The 24,880-nt window shown below is 41.3% G+C and overlaps 1 pseudogene; it reads left to right on the top strand.

The window, feature by feature from the left end:
• The first annotated feature begins 8,458 nt into the window (after window positions 1-8,458).
• Window positions 8,459-8,633, top strand: LOC133047886 (U2 spliceosomal RNA; annotated as a pseudogene).
• The last annotated feature ends 16,247 nt before the right edge of the window (window positions 8,634-24,880 follow it).

The raw sequence follows: 24,880 nt of genomic DNA, 5'->3' as shown, positions 1-24,880 counted from the left end.
TTCCATTTCAGACTGTGGATCCTGCTTTGTTTTCTTTTCTCAGACTTCTCAATTTACCCAGCCTCTAGCTGCTCCTTACTTTGCTGATGCAAATGTCCCCTCATACACTCTTCAGGAATTCACACTGAATATCTGGATGTTAAATCAATCCATCAACTTTCATTATAGCATTAAAAAAAATCTTATTTAAAAACATTTAGGAAACAAATCTACACAAAAAATCCAATATTGATAGTTTTTATAGTCTAAAGATGAGATTGTGGATAATTTCAACTCTTTTGCAAATATTCAAAATATTTTTCCCTCGAAGGAAGTTTTTATAACAATCATGGGTTCCATCACTTGGGAGAAGAAGCATAACATCCAGACCCTTTGTGAGCAGGTACAAAAATATACCTGCTTTGAGCATGTTACATAAATGGTAATAGCTTATTGAAAACTAACTGTGCCTAATGCAATATTAGGTGTTTTGATGGTGGTGTTTAATTTAATCGGTCAACAACTCTGTAAAGTTATACTAATATCCCCATTTAACAGAAGAAGAAAATGAAATTAGAAAGATTATATAATTTAATGAATACCACCTAACTAGGAAGGTGAAGTGGAAAAGAAAATGGCAACCCACTCCAGTATTCTTGCCTGGAGAATCCCAGGGACAGTGGAGCCTGGTGGGCTGCCATCTATGGGGTTGCACAGAGTCGGAGATGACTGAAGCGACTTAGCAGCAGCAGCAGCAGCAGGAAGGGGAAGAGCCAGGATTCAAACCAAGCTCCATCAGTCCCCAAAGTCCATTTACTTCCACTGAAGTTTTAAGGAAGTGCAGTATTTACACTGACTATGTAATGCATATATAATGTGTTCAATGAATATTTAATAGATAAATGCAGTTAAATTTACTCTCCCTGGTATAAAAATATGATAAACATTCTGTGATTACCAGATCATCTTTTAATTCTTCTGTTCAATAGTTTATCAATTGTTTCTGGCATGAACAAGAGAAAATATTTGCAAAAGATATGATCGACAAGGGATTAATCTCTAAAATATACAAACAGCTCATACAGCTCAGTAGTAAAAGAACAACCCAAACAAACAACAACAACAACAAAAATGGGCAGATCATCTAAACAGATGTTTCTCCAGAGCTTTATAGGTGGCCAGGAAGCATATGAAAAGATGCCCAACATCAGTAATTATTAGAAAATTGCAAATCAAAACTACAGTGAAGTATCATCTCACACTAGTCAGAATGGCCATCATCAAAAAGTCTACAGATAAGAAATGCTGGAGAGGGTGTGGAGAAAAAGGAAACTTCCTGCATGGTTGGCAAGAATGTCACTGTGCAGTCACTGTGGAGAACAGTATGGAGTTTCCTTAAAAAACTAAAAGTAAAGCTACCATATGATCCTGCAATTCCACTCTTGGGCATACATCTGGAGGAAATCATAATTTGAAAATATACACACACGCTAGTGTTCACTGCAGCACTATTTACAATAGCCAAGATGTGGGAGCAACCTAAATGTCCATTGACAGAGGAAGGGATGAAAAAGATAGTACATAGATACAACTGGAGTATTACTCAGCCAGAGAAAGAATTGAACAATGCCATTTGCAGCAACATGGGTAGGTTTAGAGATGATCATACTAAGCAAAGTAAGCCAGACAAAGACAAATATCATATGATATCACTTACATGTGAAATCTTTAAAAAAATGATATAGACGAATTTATTTACAACAAGACAGAAACAGATCCACAGACACAGAAAGCAAACTTATGGTTATCAAAGGGAAAATGGAGGAGGGATAAATTAGGAATTTGGGATTAACATATATACGCTTACTACATACAAAATAGATAACCAACAAGGACCTACTGTATAGCACAGGGAACTATACTCAATATTTTGTAATAACTTATAAGGGAAAAAATCTGAAAAAAAAAGATATATATGCGTGTATAACTGAACCACTTTGCTCTGTACCTGAAACTAATACAGCATTGTAAATCAATTATATGTCAATAAAAATCAATTAAAAGAACAGGATAGAAAAAGAAATGTTTTCTCTCATAAGGGGTGCAAACCTCCTATTCTGTCAATCTTGAATCTTGTACATGAGCTTCCAGCCTGAGCCACAGGGGAGTCTCCTTTATTCCCCATGGTAACCTCTCCCCCCAACTCCCCCACACAAACTGTACCTTTGCTACTGTTTTCCCATGCTAAATACTCCTGCCTGGAGACTTATCAAATTCCTAAATTCTGCCACACTTCGACTAGAAGGAATTTGACCTTGAACGCTCTGCTGTTTTATTGCCCTGGTTCTTACTGGTATCTCCTATTTCTGAAATCCTACCATATTTATCTGTGTGTGCTGTCTTCCTGGAACTCAAAAAGTGGTTCATTTTGTTATTCTTCTTTTATGTATGAGAGTATTTTACCCTTAACAACTGTGAGGGTGTTATTCGCTTGTTGGTGTCTCAGGGACCAGCCACTTAAAGGATGCTAAATAAGAGTTAAGAGACTTGGACAGTGATGAGCAGCTCTGGGAGCAGAACACTGAAGCAGGCGGAGTAGATCAGCAAAGCTTTCATGTTATTTCTTTTCTTTTTCGCAGTCTGAACAGACGATGACACACATTATATTTCTTTGTGTCTTCAGGATACCAGCATGCTGCCTGGAAAATAGCAAGTAATCAATAATATTCATTGAATTTAATCAATTAAGGACACTTTGGTGGAGAAGGTGAATTTCCAGAGCCACCTGAATAATACAAGAGAAGCCTTGATAGGCTTTTAGGAAAAGAATGACATTCTGAGCACTTGATTCCTTCCTATTAATAGCATGTTTTTAAAAAGAAGGAAGAGAGGGTGGAGGAAACAAAGTAGAAGCAAGTGCCTGGATAAAAACCAAATAACACAAAATTTAAATTGCCACACAGAGAATTATAGAAACTGTCTGCTTCTGCAATAATTTAGTCATATCATTTTGAATTTTGCCTTTAGAACAATCTTGCTGGGTGCCTCAATTTACATTTTCATCTTAAGAAATTTCAAATGGAAATATTGCATCCTATGAGCTAAGAGATAAAAATTAGGGATGTATCTCAAAGAAAAGGCATTGTTTTATTCACATAAGTAGGAATCATAATTCTTTAGATATACCAACTCTACACTATAAGAAAGCAGGAAAAATCAAACAAGGTTTCTAGTTTTGTACTTTTTTTCTTGCTGAAGACAGCCTTGCAATTGCCCAACTAGGTTTTATGTAGTAAAGGAGAAAATCAATTATTTTCAAATTATTTCAGAAGTTTCTCATAGGAGTCATCAGGAAACAAACACTAGTATAAGCATAATTTTACCGAGATTGAAAATATAGTCAGAACACAACTGTTTCAATGCAGTTAAAGGAAGTTTTGAACAGGAAGAGTAAGCAAAACGAGAGCAGGCAAAGGCATTAAACATGACTTAGAAAAACTGGAAATATGATCATGCACACAATAAGTTATAACAGAATCATAGAACATTGCAATTGAAAAGGACCCCAGAGATAAACACCCAGACCCACATGTGGGAAGGATTTGACCAGGATCAAAACCAGCATTGTAGGGCTGGAACCAAAAAGAAAGGAGCTTAGAAAACTTTTGTGGGAGTTCAGAACCACAAATTTTAGTATTTATAATGCCTGACAATGAATGCAAAGAGATAATTTCTTTTATAATAGGTTTCTTCCATCTCTGTGAGATAAACAGATTAAGACAACTGATATGTACTACAATATGAACTTCTTGAGGCCAAAGTCTGCATAGTTTCTCTTTCTGCATCTCCACTCCCCTAAATAAAAGGTCCAAGGCATGTCAAGAGTACCTGGATCCAGTAATCTTTGACTGCTTATAATGTTAATTATCTTAATTATAGGGTATACATATATGTATCAATGAAAGTGAAAGTCACCCTGTTGGGTCCTACTATTTGTGACCCCATGGACTATACAGTTCATGGAATTCTCCAGGCCAGAATACTGGAATGGGCAGCCGTTCCCTTCTCCAGGAGATCTTACCAACCCAGGATTGAACCTAGGTCTCCTGCATTGCAGGCGGATTCTTTACCAGCTGAACCACAAGGGAAGCCCATAAAAATCGATAAACTGTTGCTATCATGGGTTACGTTGGTTTAGTCACTAAGAGTCATGTCCAACTTTTCTGACTCCATGGACTGTAGCCTGCCAGGTTCTTTTGTCCATGGAATTCTCTAGGCAAGAAAACTGGAGTGAGGAGCCATTTCCTTCTCTAGGGGATCTTCCTGACCCAGTGATCAAACCCATGTCTCCTGCATTGCAGGTGGATTCTTTACCACTGCCAACCTGGGAAGACCTCGGTTACATTGGGTACCCCCAAAAAAGATACGTTGATGTCCTCATGCTCAGACCTCAGAATGTGACCTTCTCTGGAAATAGCGTTGTCACAGCTGTGATTATTTCAGATGAGGTCATAGTGGGCTTGTCTGGTGGCTCAGCTAGTGGAAAGAATCTGTCTGCAAGGAAGGAGACCAGCTGCAATGCAGGAGACCCGGGTTTGAGCCCTGGGTCGGAAAGCACCCTGGAGAAGGAAATGGCAACCCAGTCCAGTATTCTTGCTGGAGTGGGAAATCCTCACTACAGCCCATGTGGTTTGCTGCTGCTGCTGCTGCTAAGTCACTTCAGTCGTGTCCAACTTTGCAACCCCATAGATTGCAGCCCACCAGGCTCCCCCATCCCTGGGATTCTCCAGGCAAGAACACTGGAGTGGGCTGCCATTTCCTTCTCCAATGCATGAAAGTGAAAAGTGAAAGGGAAGTCACTCAGTCATGTCCGACTCTTAGTGACCCCATGGACTGCAGCCCACCAGACTCCTCTGTCCATGGGATTTTCCAGGCAAGAGTACTGGAGTGGGGTGCCATTGCCTTCTCCGCATGTGGTTTAGTGTGCTTTAAAAAAAAAAAAATTATTTACCTGGCTGTGTCAGGCCTCAGGTGCTGCATGCCAGGGCTTCTGTCTGTCCTGTGGGACCTTTCTTTGAAGGTCTCTAGTTGTGGCATACACACTTAGTTGCCCCAAGGCATGTAGGATCTTAGGTCCCTGACGAGGGATCGAACCTACGTCCTCTGAATTGTAAAGAGGATTCTTAACCACTGGACCACCAGGACGGAAGTCCCGAAGATGCTCTTATTTTATCACATAACTGATAAAGAAACAATCCCCCAGGAAAAGCCACATGCTTAGGGTCACAGTGGCCGAGTCAAGAAGCAAACACAGGCAGTCTGCTTGCAGAACTCTTGGTGGCAGGATATCACACAATGTTTGCTTGCTAAGTGAAATCTGTGCTTCGACGTGTAGTATCGCTCTACAGTGCATGGGAGCAAGTAAAATAATGTATTTCTTCTGATCATATTTTAAATAAAACAACAAAACCTCTTGCAATAGGTTTTATGACCACCACTTGCCTCTTCCACTTTTCATCAATTACTAGTCAGATGATCAATTCTCACCCAGTTATAATACAGTACTTTGCATCTAATGATCGTTTTAAACCCTTATGTGTAGAACCAAGGAAACTAACTTCAGCGATTTGAGCAGCTGTGCACCTCTAAAAAAAAGGCTATTTCCTTTTCCCTTTAAGATCACTGCAAGAATCTAGCAAGTAAAATAAACACACCCAGTACAGCTTAGTGCAATTGAGTGACTAAGTTTTCTTTTGGAAATAATAAATACGTGGGTGAGCTTTTGAAGAGCTCTGTATCTTCAGTTGAGATGTCTGTTCACAAGCATCCCAACTGGGGAGACTGGGTCAACCGCTTGGCCAGGAATCCCTACCTCCCACCCCATATGATACATAAGAAATTTGCCAGTAATTTTGAAGGTATAAGAAATTTTCTGTCTATTCACTCCCTCTAGACCCAGGGAAGCGGTCTGCCTTGTGGGAGCACCAGTTTCTGAGTTGTGATCCTCAGGTTAGAGCTGAAGGGAAGAAAGCAGCCATAAAACAATCACTACTGGTAAAGTGGCTCCCTGTCATTACCCAGTTAAGTGGCAAGATGCTCTGATGAGCTGGTCGAGCGTTGCATGAGCAGCTGGGGCACACGACCAGAGCAGCCTCTGGTGTCCTTTTAAAACATCAAAGGGCGAGCTACTGCTGGAGCACTTAGCCCCTATCGCTCATATTTAAACATGTTAAAATCTAACTACTGTTGAGGCCGTCGGAGTCTTAAGCCTTCAAATGAAATAACTCTTCCCAGTGCAGTGGGACAGCCTCTTAGGGAAAGGTTGAAAGAGAAAGTTGAGCTCCACTTGGCAAAGTTCAAGCCGTTTACAGCTTTGTCAGATGCAGACGGCCTTGCAGGTGTGACGTCCTCAGGCAGAAGTGAGATCACAAGGCTTGTGCATGTCACCTGAGCGGAAGGTCACTTGCCGCTTGCTGGGCCCATGGTGACTGCTGACGTTGGTTTGTGTGTAAATACAGACGGTGAGGTCAGCAGATGGGGCTTATTAATTAGAGAATGTATAAGCTGACACAGAGACCAAAATTATCTAACAGAAATAAAAATGTCAATGCCATTCTTCCACATGGAGAGGCCGCATCATGCTGGAATTTGGTTGGCTAGCTGGGGACCTTGGGCAACTCTGTTGGCTTCACAGGACCTGTTTTTCTCTATATATAGCATGAGGAAGTGGTACCTTTAGATTCCTGGACTCTTTGATTTTGTGAAATTGTGGCACAAAATCGAAGGCCACACAGCAGAAAGGAAGGAAGTGGTCACTGGAGTCAACAGAACTGTCATGAAATTTTAGCTTAATGGCTAACTCAGTGACATTGGGCATGCTACTTAAACTCTAATCTCTAGTTTCCTCATTCATAAATTAAAGGTATTTATATCGACTGCAGATCTGTTAGAAAATTAACAGAAATAGTGAACAAAAGCAATCAACTTATACCTGTTGATAAATGGTAACTGTGATCACATTTATCACATCCTGTAGACCCAGAGATGAAACCCATTGCAAAAGAACAAGTCTCTGAGCTGCAATCCTCACGAATGTCAGAACATTTTAAAAACATTGTTTACGAGAGGTTTAGACAAACTTCTAACATAAAGCCTGGCTGACTCCTAGTTTCTATAAAGAGGTGGATATTGAAAGAATGCAGGAGTGAGAAAATGAATGAATGAATGTTATCTTCATACAGTGCCTGGATCAATCACCTGGATCTGTCTGGAACTGACCATTCATGCAAATCTTCCCAGCAGTAGTCATGCTCTGGTGAGATAAATGGGACCTAATTATTCATTAAAACATCCTCTTAAAAATTAGAGTACTCTTTCAAAAAGGAACATTTTGCATTCGGATATTCTGCTAACACTCTCTGTCTAACGTGTTCCTCATAATGTATTCCTTTAAAATTATGACCCCATTTTAAGCAAAGTGAGACTTAGAGTAATCAAATTTTCCCTAAGGTCATTCAGCTAAGAACTAGTAAAACCAGGATTTAAACCTTAGATGTCTGACGCCAAAGCCTCTGATGCTGATCCCGGGATTATATTGCCTAAAGTTTAATCTCAAGGTGTTCTCATGTTAGTAGGAAAATGAAGACATATTCACACATATACAAGAGGGGAAAACACATAAGGACTATGACAGAACAGAGGAGAGATGGCTCCATCACTTACCAGGAGATTAGCAGACAGTCTTCATATGTTTGCTGATCTTTGGGCTTGTCTTTGAATGACAGGACAACTTTTTATAGGGAAAAAATGGAAGGGGAGAGGACTTTAAGCAAATAAAATATAAGCAATGGCATAAAGAAACATACATAATTCTTTATGCCATTTATTATAGTTTATTTGCTTAAAGTCTTCTCCCTTTCAGACAGTAAAGAATCTGCCTGCAATGCAGCAGATGTGGGTACAATCCCTGGGTTGGAAAGATCCCCTGGAGAAGGGAATTGCCACCCACTCCAGTATTCTTGCCTGGAGAATTCCATGGACAGAGGAGCCTGGAAAGCTACAGTCCATGGGGTCACAAGAGTCAGACTTGACTGAGTAATTAACACTTTCTTTCATTTTTTTTTGATATAATATTCAGTAATTGGTTTGGTTGTGAAGACTAGAAAAGAAAATTATGGAATCTTACAACCCAGATTGAGGAGTTTTGATTTCCTTTGAACTGGAGAGAAGAGCCATGGTACACTCATAGCTGATTTAAGAGGACTTGTCTGGCTGGGATGTGAAGGATGGAAGGGAGGAGAGGAGACCCAGGTGGTAAGGAGCCAAGTTAAGAAGCTGTAGTGATTCTGATGAAGGAAAAGGGGAACACTTGCTAAACACCTGCTAGGGGACAGCACCAGGCTAGTCACTTTACTCAAATCACATTTTCAGTCCTAGTAATAATTTAATGAGGACTTATTTACTTGATCTTACAGGTGACATTGTTTCTCGGCCTTTTGGCTAAGATCAGGTGCAGTATCTGTTCTTAGTTTACTATCTGATATCTGGTGACTCAGATAGTAAAGAAGGTGCCTGCAGTATAGAAGATCCAAGTTAGATCCCTGGGTTGGGAGGATCCCCTGGAGAAGGGAATGGCAACCCACTCCAGTATTCTTGCCTGGAGAATCCCATGGACAGAGGAGCCTGGCGGGCTACAGTCCATGGGGGTCACAAAGAGTCAAACATGACTTAGTGACTTACACACACATAGCCGGCTGAGGTTTGGAGATAAAATGGCCAAACGGTCAAGAACAAAGACATTATTGGGCTCTCAGGCTCTCTGACCCCAAAGAACCTGAGTTAAGTAAGACTCTTGGCTGCCAGTGAAGGCAGGTCCCATCCTTAGGAAGGCATGGTCAGCAGTGGAGCCTCAGGGACCTCTGGAAGCCATGGCTTGAAGACTAACAAGTTGTTTGTGCTTCTTTCTATATATTGAAGTCATTTCTCCCTATTAAAGAAGCACCTTCTCAGAAATCTGGTGATCTTAACTACCAGAAACACCCACATTTAACATCTCACTTTTTCAGACACAGGTGAAATACTTGGCAGACAATGTCTCTCCAAAAATCTTGTAGATAAAGAATAACAATCCCCTAGCTTATGGGATCGCGAAGAGTCGGACACGACTGAGCGACTTCATTTTCACTTTTCACTTTCATGCACTGGAGAAGGAAATGGCAGTCCACTCCAGTGTTCTTGCCTGGAGAGTCCCAGGGACAGGAGCCTGGTGGGCTGCCATCTATGGGGTTACACAGAGTTGGACACAACTGATGTGACTTAGCAGCAGCAGCAGCAGCTTAAGGGAAGTATTCATCTCTAAATCAGTGAACTCTAGGCAGGACAGCATGGTAGGGTAAGAGCAGAACTATTTGGTCAGGCTCTTGTCTGTGGCTGGAGGTCATGATCACAGCTAATTAATATGGAATCTCTCTCAGTAAGAATGCAACATTCACCATCATCTTCTTAGGGGATGGTGACATCATCACTGGTTTTACATCTATGGCTTGTATAAAATAAAAGTCATGGCATAAGAGAAAAATAAGGATTCCAAAATAACAGGGAAGCCCCTTTTCACATTAAGTAAAGCTTATGTGGGCAAGTCTGTAATAAAGACAGACCCTTAGGAGATGTTTATGTTATAGTCTGTTATTCAGACTGTGCAATTGATTACTTCAGACTTCCCTGGTGACTCAGTGGTAAAGAATCTGCCTGTAATGCAGGAGAAGTGGATTTGATCCCTGGATCAGGAACAGCCCCTGGTGAAGGAAATGGCAACCCACTCCAATATTCTTGCCTGGGAAATCCCATGGACAGAGGAGCCTGGTGGGTTACAGTTCATGGGGCTCACAAAAGAGTTGGAAATGACTTAGCAACTGAAATGACAACAGACTAATTCATCTGCCTCTTCATCCCAGTTCAACTGGTGCTTCTATGATTCAGGTCATGAGAGTCCAGGCCCAAAGGAGTTTTTAACAGAAAGACAATGCCTGCAGTGGCTACCAATAGGATGATGTACCTATTTGGAAATGGAGCCTTTGGGAGGTGATGGGATCACAAGGGTGGGACCCTTGTGAATGGGATTAGTGACCTTGTAAAAGAGATCCCAGAGAGCTCCCTCACCCCTTCTACCATATGTGGACACAGTGGGAGGACACCATCTATGAACCAGGAAATAAGCCTTCCCCAGACACCCAATCAGCAACACTGTGACCTTGGATTTCCCAGTCTCTATAACTGTGAGAAATAAATTTCTGTTGTTGATAAACCAAGTCTGTAGTGTTCAGTTATATCAGCCCAAACCAAGACAGTGCCTCACCTGCTTCTGTAAATTAAGCCTTTCTGAATCACTGTCCTGTGAGCAATAGAAACAAGTAACTGCTACTAAGGTGATCAACCATCCCGGTTTCCCCAGGGCTGTACTGAGAATCCCACCTCCCAGGAAGTTCCTCAATCCCAGGCAAACTAGGCTGGTTGGTCACCTTACACTACTCTGGCTGCTTAGGAGGCTGAGAAAGCATGTGTCATTATCCCTAGGGTAGACGGTTTCTTACAGCACAGCAGAGGTGCTCAACTGTGCCATCCTTCCAAGAAACAATGACAATTTTAGTCAACTTCTCACTAAATTACTAATAGGAGCTTAAGGTATCAGAAAAAAGAAATTATTATATATTTAGTGTGTGCATGCGTGTGTGCACGCCAAGTTGCTTCCGTCATGTGGTCTCAGAGACTATAGCCCTCCAGGCCCCTCTGTCCATGGGATTGTCCAGGCAAGAATACTGGAATGGGTTGCCGTGCCCTCCTGCAGGGGATCTTTCCAATTCAGGGATCAAACTTGCACTTCTTATGCCTCCTGAGTCAGCAGACAGGCTCTTTACCATCAGAGCCACCTGGGAAGCCCCTGTGACACTTAGTAGGCATTTTTATTTTTACTTTTGGTCAATACAGATACCATCCACCTGATTGCACTGGCTGGTCCGTGTGTGGTCATGATACTCAGGCCAGGATGATCACAGACTCTGGGTTCTCCAGACTAGATTGGATATCCAATTGTTTTGGGCTGCATCTGAGTCTCTTACTTTGCCTTCAACAAGGAAGAGACCAGAAACTTAACATGGAAACTGAATGAGTTCATTCTATGGAAAGGAACAGAATCAAGGATAGAAAGACAGCTAGAGAGAAAGAGGAGAGAGAGCAAGAAAGGGAGGGGAAAACCAACAACATCCTGTGAGTCCCTGAGAGGAGCTCCCCCGCCCCCCCTCCAACCTCATATTATCATGTTAATAGCTCTAATAAAGTCTTTTCTCTTAGGCTAGTGTGGGTTGTCTTTCTTGCCTTACAGCCAAACAAATCCTTACTTGAGGGATTTATATTCTTCCAAGGTTTCATGCTTGTGTCTGGGAAGGCTGGTAAAGACACAAAGGCTGGTTGCAGATACATGCTGCCTGAGAGTGTATTGGAGGGGAAATAATTAGAATTACTACAGTTTTGGATGTTTGAACGGCAGGCTCGCTGCACACAAAATTATCACTTGCTTTAAATTATGCATGTGTATTGGTTTATTACTTCTAGATTTAATTTATTCCCAATTAAGTTGTCTATTCACCAACCTAACTGTTATATATTCCACTTTCTAAACACCTCTATTTGCTTGTTTCTCCATATCTCATATAGAAGTATCAAGTCCTATGCATAATTCTTAGGCTCATTTACTCCAGTAATCTTCCATTAGTGTTTGCTGAACAGGAATAACATCTATAATTAATTGTTTTCCTTATTTTGAGTCCAAAATTTAATATCTTTCTTTTGCTGTCTAAATCCTCAAGCCTCTATCTTTGAGGATTCTCTTTTTTTTAAGATGTGCATTTAAAATTAAAGAATACTATTTTCCTGGGCTGATATAAATGCTTAGTTTTTAAGCACTGGAAAGAAAAACAAAACAGGAAAACATAGTAAAGTTGGTAACAAAAACTTGCAATGTTTATATTGCTTAGTTATTTTAAAACAGCTTACAGTAACGTTTCCAGATACAGTCTGCAGAGTACAAACACATCAGCAGACAGTCAAGCATAGATTTTATGTCGGATGAACAATGCCCATCAGGATTCTGGTCCATGGGAAGAAGCTTACCATCACTGTTAGCAGGCACACCCTGGACCCCCAGATGAGCAAGTGTGAGCCATGGTGCATATAAGTACTCCTGGTCAGATAGTCCAGCATTGCAGATCATCTTTTTCCTGACTTAGGTCTCAAGTCCCATAATATGGGCTATTTTTTCTCTCCCTTTTTTTGGCCACACCATGTGGCATACGAGATCTTAGTTCCCTGACCAGGGATCGAACCCGTGCCACCTGTATTGGGAGTGCAGAATCTTAATCACTGGACCATCAGGGAAGTCCCAAGTGTTGGGTATTCTTGATTCAAGTCACTGATGATCAGATAGAAGGGGAGTAGAAAAGTGATAAGAAATTCAAGACCTGGTTGTCTCCCCTGGAATTCAAAGAAGCCCCCTTCTCAGCTTCTGCTCCATTCCTAGGACTTGAAGATAAAGTTTAAGGTAGACATGCAGCTTGTCACTCCTGCAAAGCACTTAGAGTGCTTAAGTCCCCAGAGTTAGTAGCACATTTTTTTTTCCTTCTTAGGAGGCACATGTATATATGAATTTGATAAATATTAGATGTATATTGCACAAGTGCTGTACCAAAAGCTCTTTTATATATTTTCAAGCAGACTTTATTTTTAGGGCAGTTTTAGATTTTATAGCAAAACTGAACAGAAAGTATAGTGATTTCTCTTATACCCTCTGGCCCCACACAGGCACAGTTTGCCCCATTATCGACATCCTACACCTAAGTGGGGCATTTGTCACATTTGATGAACCTGCACTGTCTTTATCACCCAGAGGCTATAGTTGACATTAGGGTTTAATCTTGGTGCTGTACATTCTGTGGGTTTGAATAAATGTACCCACCATTATGGGCTTCCCAGGTGGCTCAGTGGTAAAGAATCAATCTGCCAATGCAGGAGACGTGGGTTTGATCCCTGGGTTGGGAAGACCCCCTGCAGAAGGAAATGGCAACCCACTCCAGCATTCTTGCCTGGGAAATCACTTGAACAGAAGAGCCTAGTGGGCTGCAGTCCATGCAGTCTCAAAGAGTTGAACACGACTTAGCGACTAAATGACAACAAGCCATCATAATATCAGGGTAGTTTCACTGTCCTAAAAATTTGGGGTTCCATCTTGTCATCCTTCCCTCCCTACCAGTCCATGACAACCACTGATCTTTTTACTTTCTCCATAGCTTTGCCTTTTCCAGAATGTAACATAGTTGGCAGCATACAGTATGTAGTCTTCTCAAATTGGCTTCTTTCACTTAGTAATAAGCATTTAAGTTTCTTTCATGACTTTGTTGTTGGTTCAGTCGTTCAGTCAGTTTTGACTCTTCATGACCCCATGGACTGCAGCATGCCAAGCTTCCCTGTCTTTCACTGTCTCCTGGAGTTTGCTCAAAATCCTGTCCATTGAGTCGATGATGCCATCCAACCATCTTATCCTCTGTTTCCCCTTCTCCTGCCCTCAATCTTTCCCAGCATCAGGGTCTTTTCCAATGAGTAGGCTCTTCACATCAGGTGGTCAAAGTATTGGAGCTTCAGCTTCAGCATCAGTCCTTCCAATGAATATTTAGGGTTGATTTCCTTTAGGATTAACTGATTGACTGGTTTGATCTCCTTGCTGTCAAAGCATGACCTGATATGTCATGACTTGATAGTACATTTCTTTATAGCACTGAATAATATTCCATTGTCTAGAGATAGCTCAGTTTATTTACATATTCACCTACTGACTGAGGGACATCTTGGTTGCTTCCAAGTTTAGACATTGACAAATAGAGCTGTTATACAGGTTTTTTGTGTGGATATAAGATTCAATTCTTTTGGGTAAATACCAAAAATGTGATTGCTAGATAGTATGTTAAGAATATATTAAATGTTGTAAGAAACTATCAGACTGTTTTCTAAAGTGGCTGCACATTTCATTGCATTTTCACCAGCAATGAATGATTTATAATTTGTTATATCTTTAATTTGTTCACTCCATTAGGTCTTCCTTAAGTCTAAAAACTTGATGATGTCTCATTCTGCTTACATCCAATATCAAGTTAAAATCAAACCCTCTGCCTTCATTTCCTCCTGTCACTGCCAAACTGCTTTAAAGAAAAATCTCTGTGTTTTCTCCCTTCCTGCTTAGTACCTTGCAAACCAACGTCTATCTGGGAATTTCTTTCTCTATCAAAGAAGAAAATAATATAAAGCAATGATATTGAAGGTACCAATTATAACAGATTACTAGCTCTCACTCTGTTACAATTCCCTTCTGCCTTGGACATTATTGAGCTCCCGTCCATGGAAATTCTCTTTTGCCTTGAGGACATTCTATTTTTCTGATCCTCCTTTATAACTTGATCTTCTCCCTTTTTTTTCAGCTTGTAAAATATTTGTTCAATCACTAAGTCATGTCTGACTCTTTGCGATCCCATGGACTGAAGCACGCTAAGCTGTCCTGCACTATCTCCCAGCTATAAAATATAATTCCCTTTAATAATTTTTCTTTACATTGCCAGTATTCTTTGTATTGGTTATTATATGTTTCAATCATTGCAAGGCTTTGGACTAACCCAAACATATTTATCTTCAGATCTAGCCATCCGCCAAATTCCAGTTTCACTTCTTGGATTAAACACTCAGATGGGCCCCCAGATATAAGACTTAGTGACCCCAAATGAATGGACACTTTTTTCTCTTAAGTCGCTTTTACTCTGTGCCTTTTATTTCTACAGAAGCTATCTTCACCATCATTTCCACACCATCTCAACCCTCCAGGAAACTGGGCATGGAAATCAACATTAAATTGTTGTGTTTTTTTTTTTTTTTTCTTTTGATCCCACACATTGAGTCAGTTACCAAGTTAAGTCACGTATGGTACCCTATACTCTTTTTCACTCTCCTCCTTTTCAAATGCTTCTAGTTCTTTTTTTCTCATCTGAGCTTCGGCAAGCGCCCTTCCATTCGGTGATTTACAAATGTGAGTCTTGGAAGAATGTGAGGGCAGGAACAAGGCATGTCCTGTTAAAATGCTGTGGAGATATGAGCTGGCAAAACAGGCATGTGTGGTGGGCGTATCAGGTGTTTTATGAGTCTTGACCATGAAAATGATGCGCATGATGTTCTCCTACATCTAGATCTAACTCACACACTACAGCAGGAAGACAAAATGATCCACACGGAGGAAGAACAGTTTAGATTTTCTGTTTATACTTATCCTGTTTTCAAAAACAAAACAAGACAGAAACAAAAACAAAATAGGAGAAGAGGGAAGCTGCTGTCTCGCACAGGAAGCCCAGCTCGGGGCTCTGTGATGACCCAGAGGGGTAGGCAGGGGAAGGGTGGGAGGAGGTTCAAGAGGGAGGGGATGCACATAAACATACAGCTGATTCACTCTGTTGTAGAGCAGAAACTAACACGATATTGCGAAGTAATTATACTCCAAGTTTTAAAAAATCCAAAGAATAGGAGAACCTGAGTTACTTGGTATCTAACTATGTCTCTCCACTGTCCCTCTCCCTTCCCACTGGGGGTGGTCTCACCTGTTACCTGGCAAGGCGGACAGTGGTTCCCACTTTTTCAGCAGGGCAGTGCTTTATATTTCAGTTTAGGCACACCTTGGTCATGGATTCACAGATCATTTTATCTCGCTTTAACTAAATGTGCCCTCACAAAATAAAATGCTTAAAACAGCCACTAAATTTCAGGAGACAATGTGAGTAATCAAACACAAGCAAACAAAAAAACATGGCAGAATTGATCTTTCCATTCCTAGATGGAAAAATCAGTTCTGTCGCTCATATTGCAATAGCACATAATGAAAATCTAACCAGATAGGACATGAAATAAGTCTCAAATACTCTAAATTAACAAGAAGGCTTTTGGAATTTGGCTATATTTCCACTTAGTTGAGGATAACATCTCCATTCAGTGTATATTGTGCCTTGAGGTACTAGCTAAAGATAGTTTGTAGCTATCATGATCAGTAAGATTAAAAAAAAAAAAAGCCTAACTAGCATGATTAGTTACATAAATATGCATGTGCATGTATGTGTAGGTGTATAGAGAGAATGAAGGCTTTCCTGGTGACTCAGACAGTAAAGAATCTACCTACAGTGCAGAAGACCTGGGTTCGATCCTTGGGTCAGGAAGTTCCCCTGGAGAAGGAAAATGCAACCCACCCAGTATTCTTGCCTGGAGAATCCCAAGGACAGAGGAGCCTGGTGGGCTACAGTTCATGGAGTCACAAAGAGTCTGATATGCCTGAGCACTAACACACACCAAAAGTTTGTAAATGTGTATCTGAAATATTGTTCATTTCAGCTTTTAGATGACTATTTTGGAATATATTACAGCATAAGTGAGATAAAGATATGAAACTTTAAACTTTTTACTGAAAAATATATATGAAGCAAAATGTCTGGGGACAAATCTTCACCAGCTCAGACATGGAAACTTGTCACGAGTAAGCAAATGCATCACTTAGATTAGCACCCATATTTAAATTTTATTTTGTGTTACATTTAGAATGGAGCATTTTTTCTTAAATAGTATCTATCTTTTTGGTAAAGACAAGTGACTCATTTTAAAAGTTTTAATATAATAAAAGAAAAATAGGAAGATATTATCCTTCTCAGAGTGAGGCAGGAATCATGTGGTAAACATTAACTAGACGGTATTTTCTTTTTTTTTTTGGCCATGCCCTGTGGCTTGTGGGGTCTTAGCTCCCCCATCAGGGGTTGAATCCCCTGGTCCATGAGAGTGAAAATGATGAGTCCAAATCACTGGACCACCAGTGGATTTCCCGATGAACAGTATTCTTAATAGATGCTATTTTTTCCCGTTTGGTCTGCAGTTTTCTTCCACTAATCGCTATTCCGTGTATTTGTGTGTGCTTTCATTGTATAAAATTTCAAGCACATATTAGTCACTTAGCATTTTAGCATTAGAGAAAACGGAACACAAAAAAATCAAAAAAATAAAAACCTGGAATTCTAAATCTGAATTGAAAATATCAGTATGAACTGATACTACATTTTCTCTTTAAAAATGTCCATATTTCCCTGCTCTGCCCTAGAAACAATGACACATCGAGGAGCAGTGAGTATCCCTATAGTCTAGACTGTGGTCTCTAAATTCTCTGGAAAAGCTACTGATTTTAGATACTCAGATGAGAAAGGATTAAATGATCTTAGAACATCTTACTGAACCAAAAAAAAAAAAAAAAAACCCACACAAAACTTATCAAAGACAAAATCAGAAGGATTCCTGGGCCAACACAACAACAATGTTATTATCTATACTCAAATTGGTAGATGATACTTCAAAAAATCTCTCTGATGACTTGGAGGATCTGAGAAAACTAACTTAGTTTTCAAAACTCATAAACAAAAGGAAACCATCAAGAAATAATTTGATCTTACTGTATGTACTCTGTGAGTATTCACAGAGTAATGCAAAACTTTTTGATGAGTTTTTTTTAATAGAAAGGCCAGCTATTAGAATATTAATGGAAAAATGGATCCAAGCAATGATCAACAAGTTACAAAGCCAGTGGGGATTTTTATAATTCATAAATCAAGCTGACAATTCTAAACCAACTGATTAATCTTAACAAAAGACAGCCAGGCACTATAAGCCCTTTGATACTATTCAACAGGAATAGCATCAAATTCAACACCACTGCCTATGGAGTGTTCTTCCTAAGACAAGCAAGATAACCTTCAACAACATCAGTCAAAGGCAATACACAAAACCTAGAATGTTGAAAACTCTAAAGGACAAATATCGCACTTTCTTCAGCCAACAAATTTCAAGAAAAAAACAAACAAAAAAAAAGGAGTAGCAGAAACCATAGATTAAAAACTTGAGAGGCATATCAATCAAATATGTTCTGGCTCAAACAAAAAACTCCAAGCAAAACCAAAACCAGATACAATTATGAGAAAGATGGGGAATTTTGACCATTGCTTTGATAATGTTGTTCAGTCACTCAGTCGTGTCTGACTCTTTGCAACCCCATGGACTACAGCACACCAGGGCTCTCTTCCTTCACCATCTCCTGGAAATGCTCAAACTCATGCCCATTGAGTCGATGATGCCATCCAACCATCTTATCCTGTGTGAACCCCTTCTCCTCCTGCCTTCAATCTTTCCAGCATCAGGGTCTTTTCCGACAAGCCTGCTCTTCGAATCAGGTGGCCAAAGTACTGGAGCTTCAGCTTCAGCCATCAGTCCCTCCAATGAGTATTCACAGCTGATTTCCTTCAGGATTGACTGATTAGATATCTCCTAGCAGTCCAAGGGACTTTCAGGAGTCTTCTCCAACACTACAATTCGAAAGCATATTCTTTGATAATGTTAAGAAATAACTAACGGTGTGGGCCTTATAATGGTAATGTGTACATTTTACATAAGTTAATGTTGGTATAGTTTATACTTTCTGGAATCTCAGTTCTGTTTCCTATTGTCTCCTTTTGCTGGCAGGTGGCTTTTCTTTGTTGCTCTGTTCTTTGACTGAAAGATAAGTCTTCAGTTCTCCAGGTTTTCTAGACATGTGTGTGAATCATCCGCTTGCAGGGATTGTTCTTGGTGGGGTAAATGGGGGTTAATTTAGCTTCCAACTATTTTTGGCTCCTGTGGATTTCCCTTACATGCTTGCAACCTGGTTATTTCAGAGAAAGTTTGTTACATTTTATTCAACATGTATAGGTATTCTGCAGTAGAAAAGTTTGCAGGTTATCTAATAATCTGAAACTCTGCTGAAATATCCAATGGTGCTCTTCTTTACTTCTCAATTAGGGCCATCTGGTGATATCTGGGGAGTTTGACATACCCTGTAAATGTTTCAGTTAACCTACATTATAGGTTACTACAAAATCAAACAAAAATATATATTGTTTCTCAAAATCCAGGATAATGTCATTTATAAGTTAATGTTTGTAGCACTGATTTAGTTGCTTGGAAAATTGTTAACAAGTTTTTTTCTTGAAAAATATGTGTAATATGATAACAATTTTACACGGGGCTGCCACTTGCAAAATAATCTTTCACATGAAATGCCAGGTTTTTGTATTGATGCATTATTGACACATTCCGTTTCCTCCTCACTTATTAAAGAATGGTTTATTTGATGGTTAATTCTAGTCCAAAGAGTCACTGTTAATTTAGGTTGTTTATTTTTGTCCATTTCTAAACTATTTCCACTGGAAATCTGGTTGAAGCAATCTTGTAATTCTAAGCTTCCTTATGAAATATAGAGCAAGTATCACTGTATTCAAATAATGAAAGAAACAAAGCAAGCACTTCATTAATATCAGCTTGTGATTCTTGGTTTTCTGAACTGAATCATGAAGGGGTTTTGTGAATTTGTAAAACACCCTACAAATGTAGTTTTTCTAATTCCAGAATGGATCACGGTGACTGCCACGTAGGAGGAATGCAGCAAGCTTTATTGAGTGAATGACAGCTTTTAGTCTACAATTAGCTTTAAAAATGCCTCTGAATAATTTACCATCAGTTTATATTCCCACTGTAGTAAAACTGCTATTATCAGGTTCTTCCTCGAGAACTGGTGTCATTAAAGCTGAGCAAAGAGGGCAGCTCCAGCCGTGGGACGTGTGACAATGTTTGCGGAGCCGAAGGTTGGACGTGGGACGGCTGGGCGGGCAGGACGCGCATGGACCTCGGTGCCTCTCCTGGTCCTGGTCAATGAAGCCCCAGCGTGGTCCGGTTCCTACTCATGGAACAACTCTTCTGCATTCCAGGAGTGGGCTTGAGCTTGTCCTGTCAGTGTGGAGTGAGCAGCCAAGCCTGGGCTTGCTCAGGGATTTGCAGGCCTCTGGGGTAACTCGGGGTGAGGAGCCCGCTGGCTGCGTTCCTGCCGCTTGCCCTGCACATCGCTGGAGTGTGCGGATCTCTGAGCCGCTGGCGCTCTGGGGTCCCCACACCGAAACGGGCCCAAAGCCAGCGAAGCCCATCCACACAGATCCTAGCCAGGGATGCACAGCGACGAAGAGACAATAGTTAGTCCGCGAGGGAGCTAGTAATCAGTCAGAGCAGATTAACTGGGGAAGAAAGACAGACCTGCTTTTCATGTTAATCACTTCAATTCTGAAGAACAAAGGAAGAGAAATACAAAGTGCTGTTTATTGCAAGATTATTTTTCTAAATGGATCATTTTTCTGGGTATCTCTTGCTTTTGTTTCTTAAGCTCTTTTTACAGAGATAATTGCATATGACATCTTTGCTATGTGTGAATCTGCAAGGAGATCACACAGACACACACAAACACACATATACACACACCTCCAACGCCATCCTGCAGCACAATCATGTCTTTTCTTAAGGAAGGACATTACATCATCATAGAGATGACAGACGAGAGGAAATTAATTCAATTCTGTGGATCAGAAGAATAAAGCGATGGACTTGCCTGGTGGTCCAGTGGTTAAGAATCCCCCTGCCAATGCAGGGGATGCAGGTTCCATCCCTGGTCTGGGAAGATGCCACATGCTGCAGAGCAGTTAAGCCCGTGTGCCTAGAGCCTGTGCTCTGAAACAAGAGGGGCCGCTGCAATGAGAAGCCCAGCATCTTAACAAGAGACCAGCCCCTGCTCACCGCAGCTAGTGAAAACCTGTGCACAGCAACGAAGACCCAGTGTAGCCAAAATAAAAGCTAAATAAAAAGAAGAAGAAAGGGATAACGAAAATATATTTTTTCTTTTTTTGGTCCGAAGAGGGAAATACAGACTGCCAAAAGTGTCTTTTAAAATTAGGAGCTAATCCGTGGAAAAGAGTGGGTGATGCAGATGGTAGTCTAAGACTCAGCAAAGGAGTCATTCACTTAGGATTCTCCAGAAAACAGTCTTTAAGCTCCTTGCTGCTCGTCTGTGGAAGCAGGAATGGGGCAGTCCTCTACCAGCAAAAATATTCATCTCCTTTATCACTAGTGCGTGCATATTGTTATACCAGAAGGACAGACCTGTGTGATACAGGTGAGAGGCACAGTTAACCCTCACTGACAGAGCTGAACAAAGCAGAACATTTTGAAACCACTGATAAAACCATTTGAGATATGCTTTGTTTTCCTGTAAGGGTTCTGTGATAGCTCAGTTGGTAAAGAATCGGCCTGCAATGCAGGAGACCCCAGTTCGATTCCTGGGTCAGGAAGATCCACTGGAGAAGGGTTAGGCTACCCACTCCAGTATTCTTGGGCTTCCCTTGTGGCTCAGCTTGTAAAGAATCTGCCTGCAATGAGGGAGACCTGGGTTTGATCCCTGGGTTGGGAAGATTCCTTGGAGAAGGGAAAGGTATTCTGGTCTGGAGAATTCCATGGACAGTCCATGGGGTTGCAAAGAGTCGGACATAACTGAGAGACTTTTACTTTCACTTGTTTTCCTCCAGAACATTTCCTACTGCCTTCCATTCCCACTGAACACAATCATGACTGTGTGTGGATTATAATTATTGCAGAGACCTTCAGTCCAACATGGTAATCCGCAAACACTTTCCTGCTTTGGAATGCTTAGAACATTCTGTGAGTGAAGCTTCAAGCAATGAGCATTCATTATTATCCAATCATTCTAAGCTGTATCTCATAGTTCAAGTGGAATTTTAGAATGAAATTAATTGCTGGTCATTTCTGTTTACTTTACTCTTAGAAAAGCACCAAATGTTAAACAAATAGCACATGGCTGAGGGGAAAAAAAAAAGAAGAGATGCTCTGAAGAAGTGGGTTGATTATGGAGGTGGGAGGTGAGGGGAGGAGGTGGTAGGAAGCATAAGAAATAACAACTGTTTCATCTTGACCCTCTGGGATGCAGGGGTTGTCATGTCCTATGGCCAGAAGCAGAAAGTCTGTGGTTTGGACTTTGCAGGTCCTCATAGCAATAATTGACCCTTGCAGAATCTATCATGCATTGGACAAAGTTCTCATAATAATTCCTTTGATCCCCTGGGGATTGCTAGGCTATTACTGTACCTATTTTACAGATGAGGAAACTGAGGCTTAGAGATTCTAAATATCTTGTCCATCATTAAGTATGATGGACATACTTACTAAGTATGAGAATCAGTGTTTGAATCCTGGAGTCTGGTTCCAAGATATATGCCCTTATCCACCACCACTGTGGACTGCATTTGTGGCGATCAGGACCATGTGACTCAAGACCATAGGTTCTTGATCTGAATTCTGGTTGGGTGAACTCTAGCCTTTAATAGCGCCTGGGGCTTGGTGTATCGCCAAGCCTGGCAACTTGACTAGTTGCCAAGTTGTGTTTAATTCTTGCGACCCCATGGCTGCAGCCCGCCAGGCTCCTCTGTCCATGGGATTTCCCAGGCAGGAGTACTGGAGTGGGTTGCCATGTCCTCCTCCAGGGGATCTTCCTGACCCAGGGATTGAACTCATACCTCCTACCTTGCAGGAGGATTCCTTACCACTGAGCCATCAGGGAAGACTTTCAGCTGGGGCTTACATTGTGCCAATTGCTAGTCCCAGATTAAGTAAGTGTAAGTGTTAGTTGCTCAGTCGTGCCCAACTCTTTGCGACGCCATGGACTGCAGCCCACCAGGCTCTTCTGTCCATGAGATTTTCCAGGCAAGGATACTGGAGTGGGTTGCCGTTTCCTTCTCCAGGGGATCTTCCCAACTCAGGGATTGAACCCGGGTCTCCTGCGCTGCAGGCAGGTTCTTTACCAGCTGAGCTACAAGGGAAGCCCAATACACAGAATTTTCATGTCCTGAATGAACTCCTATCTGCTAACTTTCCATGCATCTGCATGTTACTGCCTGTATCCTGTACTCAGATGCAGACCCACTGGGCCCTGTTCCCTCACCTAAGACCCCCCAGAGCCCCACAGGGCACCTAGCCTAGTGTGGACTCTCCGTAAAGACTGAAGGTATGTAGGACATCAGTACCCACTATTGACTGTTTTAACTTCTCCAGTGAAGGGTTTTGTGTTCCAAATGTCTAGAAAGGAGCCTAATTTTGGAACTTCAACTTTAAACTGACTCTTTTGAGGTTTCTTATTGAAAAGGGTCTCCGTTTCCAGCTCATTTTTGGAGGAGAGGATACAAAGAGGAAGGCATGGAGACAGAAAGCCCAGGTCCCCACTTGACTGACGTTCCTGCTGAAAATGCTAATAAACCAGCGCAGGGACTCCAGTTCTTGGTACATTTCCTGAATTGGTTTGAAAGGAGTGGACTGACCCTTGTAAATGAGTTTAACTTGCTTTTTCACATGGATAGAAACTGTCAGTTTTCTGTCAGCTAAGCTGCCCTGGGTAGCTCTTCATGTTCCATGTGTCAGGAGAAACGGTTTTATAAAATTTCTGATATCATAAAACTTTAGGAGGGACCTTTTCCTTTCCTCAGAAACATGCCACTGTGATGGACACTGAACCAGGCTCCTTCTTCTCCTCTTCAGCTTTAGCTCATTGCCAAGGTCCCTGTCATCTCCTTGCTTCTTTTTAAATGTCTTTAATTTCTTCAAGAAATGGGAAAGCTGAGCGTGCCTTTCTATCTGCATTTGTCACTATGCAGAGTGTAACGTGCAGGAGAGGTTACCTGGGCTGAGGGACACTAACCTTCAAATCTGTTGAAAAACTGCCTTAGGAAACCTCTATGAAGGCAAAACGTCACGAGAAGCAGCTTACAGCTCTGGGGTCAGGATGGCATCAAATGGGGGAGCTCTGACCCTCTGAGATCCTTCTTTCTTCTGTTCCAGCCTGTTACTGTGATTAGCAATTTCCTCTTCCTGAGGCTCAGACCCGACCCTGTAGAAGGTTCCAGAAGCCCAGACCTGGAGACATTACTTGTGACACCCAGAACCACAGGTCAAAGCTCATAGAATCTTTTTCTGTCCCATTCTCAGTTTTGCGAAGACACTGTGAAGGCACAACATATACAAGGCTGCCGAGAACAAAAGCTATTTCCTCAGTCTCTCCTCTGTTTTCTACCCCCTGCTTTAAAAGAAATATTATCTGATTACTAGCAAAGAGCGCCTTCACTTTAATGCACCCCACACATTGCACATGTGAAGGGACCCTACAATTTCAGGCCAGAAAAAGAGAATTGATGTTTTCAGGCATAAGGGCCAATAATTACAGTGATTTTCTATTCCTTGGATCTCTGATTGCCAATATCTTCAGATGGCTTCAAATGTCATTTTGCAGCTTCAGATATAGCTTCAGTGATGCTTTCTAACATTCCAGTAAGTATTGACAATTTGTCTTTGAACGGATGACAGTGTTAGAGCTTTATTCTAGTGGGAGAAAACAGGAGCCATTTTACACTGGTTTTCTAGAAAGAGAGGAATATTCCAGGCAAACAGCTTTGGTTATGGTATCACGTGCACTGGAGAGAGGCTGTTGTCCATGGTGGACCAAGAGCGGGCAGCACTGTTTCCTTGGAAGGACTCGGGTATAAAGGTCCCGAAGCAATTACACAAAGCAGGTATTTATCCCCTTTAAAAATTTAGGGGAAAGTGAGAAATGACACCATGGTTAAGGAACGTTACGTGTGCATGCCAAGTCGCTTCAGTTGTGTCTGACTCTTTTGTGACCCCCATGGACTGTAATCCGCCAGGCTCTTCTGTACATGGGATTCTCCAGGCAAGAATACTAGAAAGGGCTGCCATTTCCTTCTTCAGGGGAAACTTCGCAACCCAGGGATCGGACCCTGGTTTCCTGCATTGCAGGCGCAATCTTTTCCACTGAGGCACTGGGAAGCCTGGAGGAATGTTAGAGGAAACAGCAGAACAACTC

The sequence above is a fragment of the Dama dama genome, chromosome 27, assembly GCF_033118175.1.
Source record: "Dama dama isolate Ldn47 chromosome 27, ASM3311817v1, whole genome shotgun sequence".
Taxonomy (NCBI): Eukaryota; Metazoa; Chordata; class Mammalia; order Artiodactyla; family Cervidae; genus Dama; species Dama dama.
Note: the sequence above shows the minus strand (reverse complement) of the source record. Positions and strands in the feature narration are given on the sequence as shown.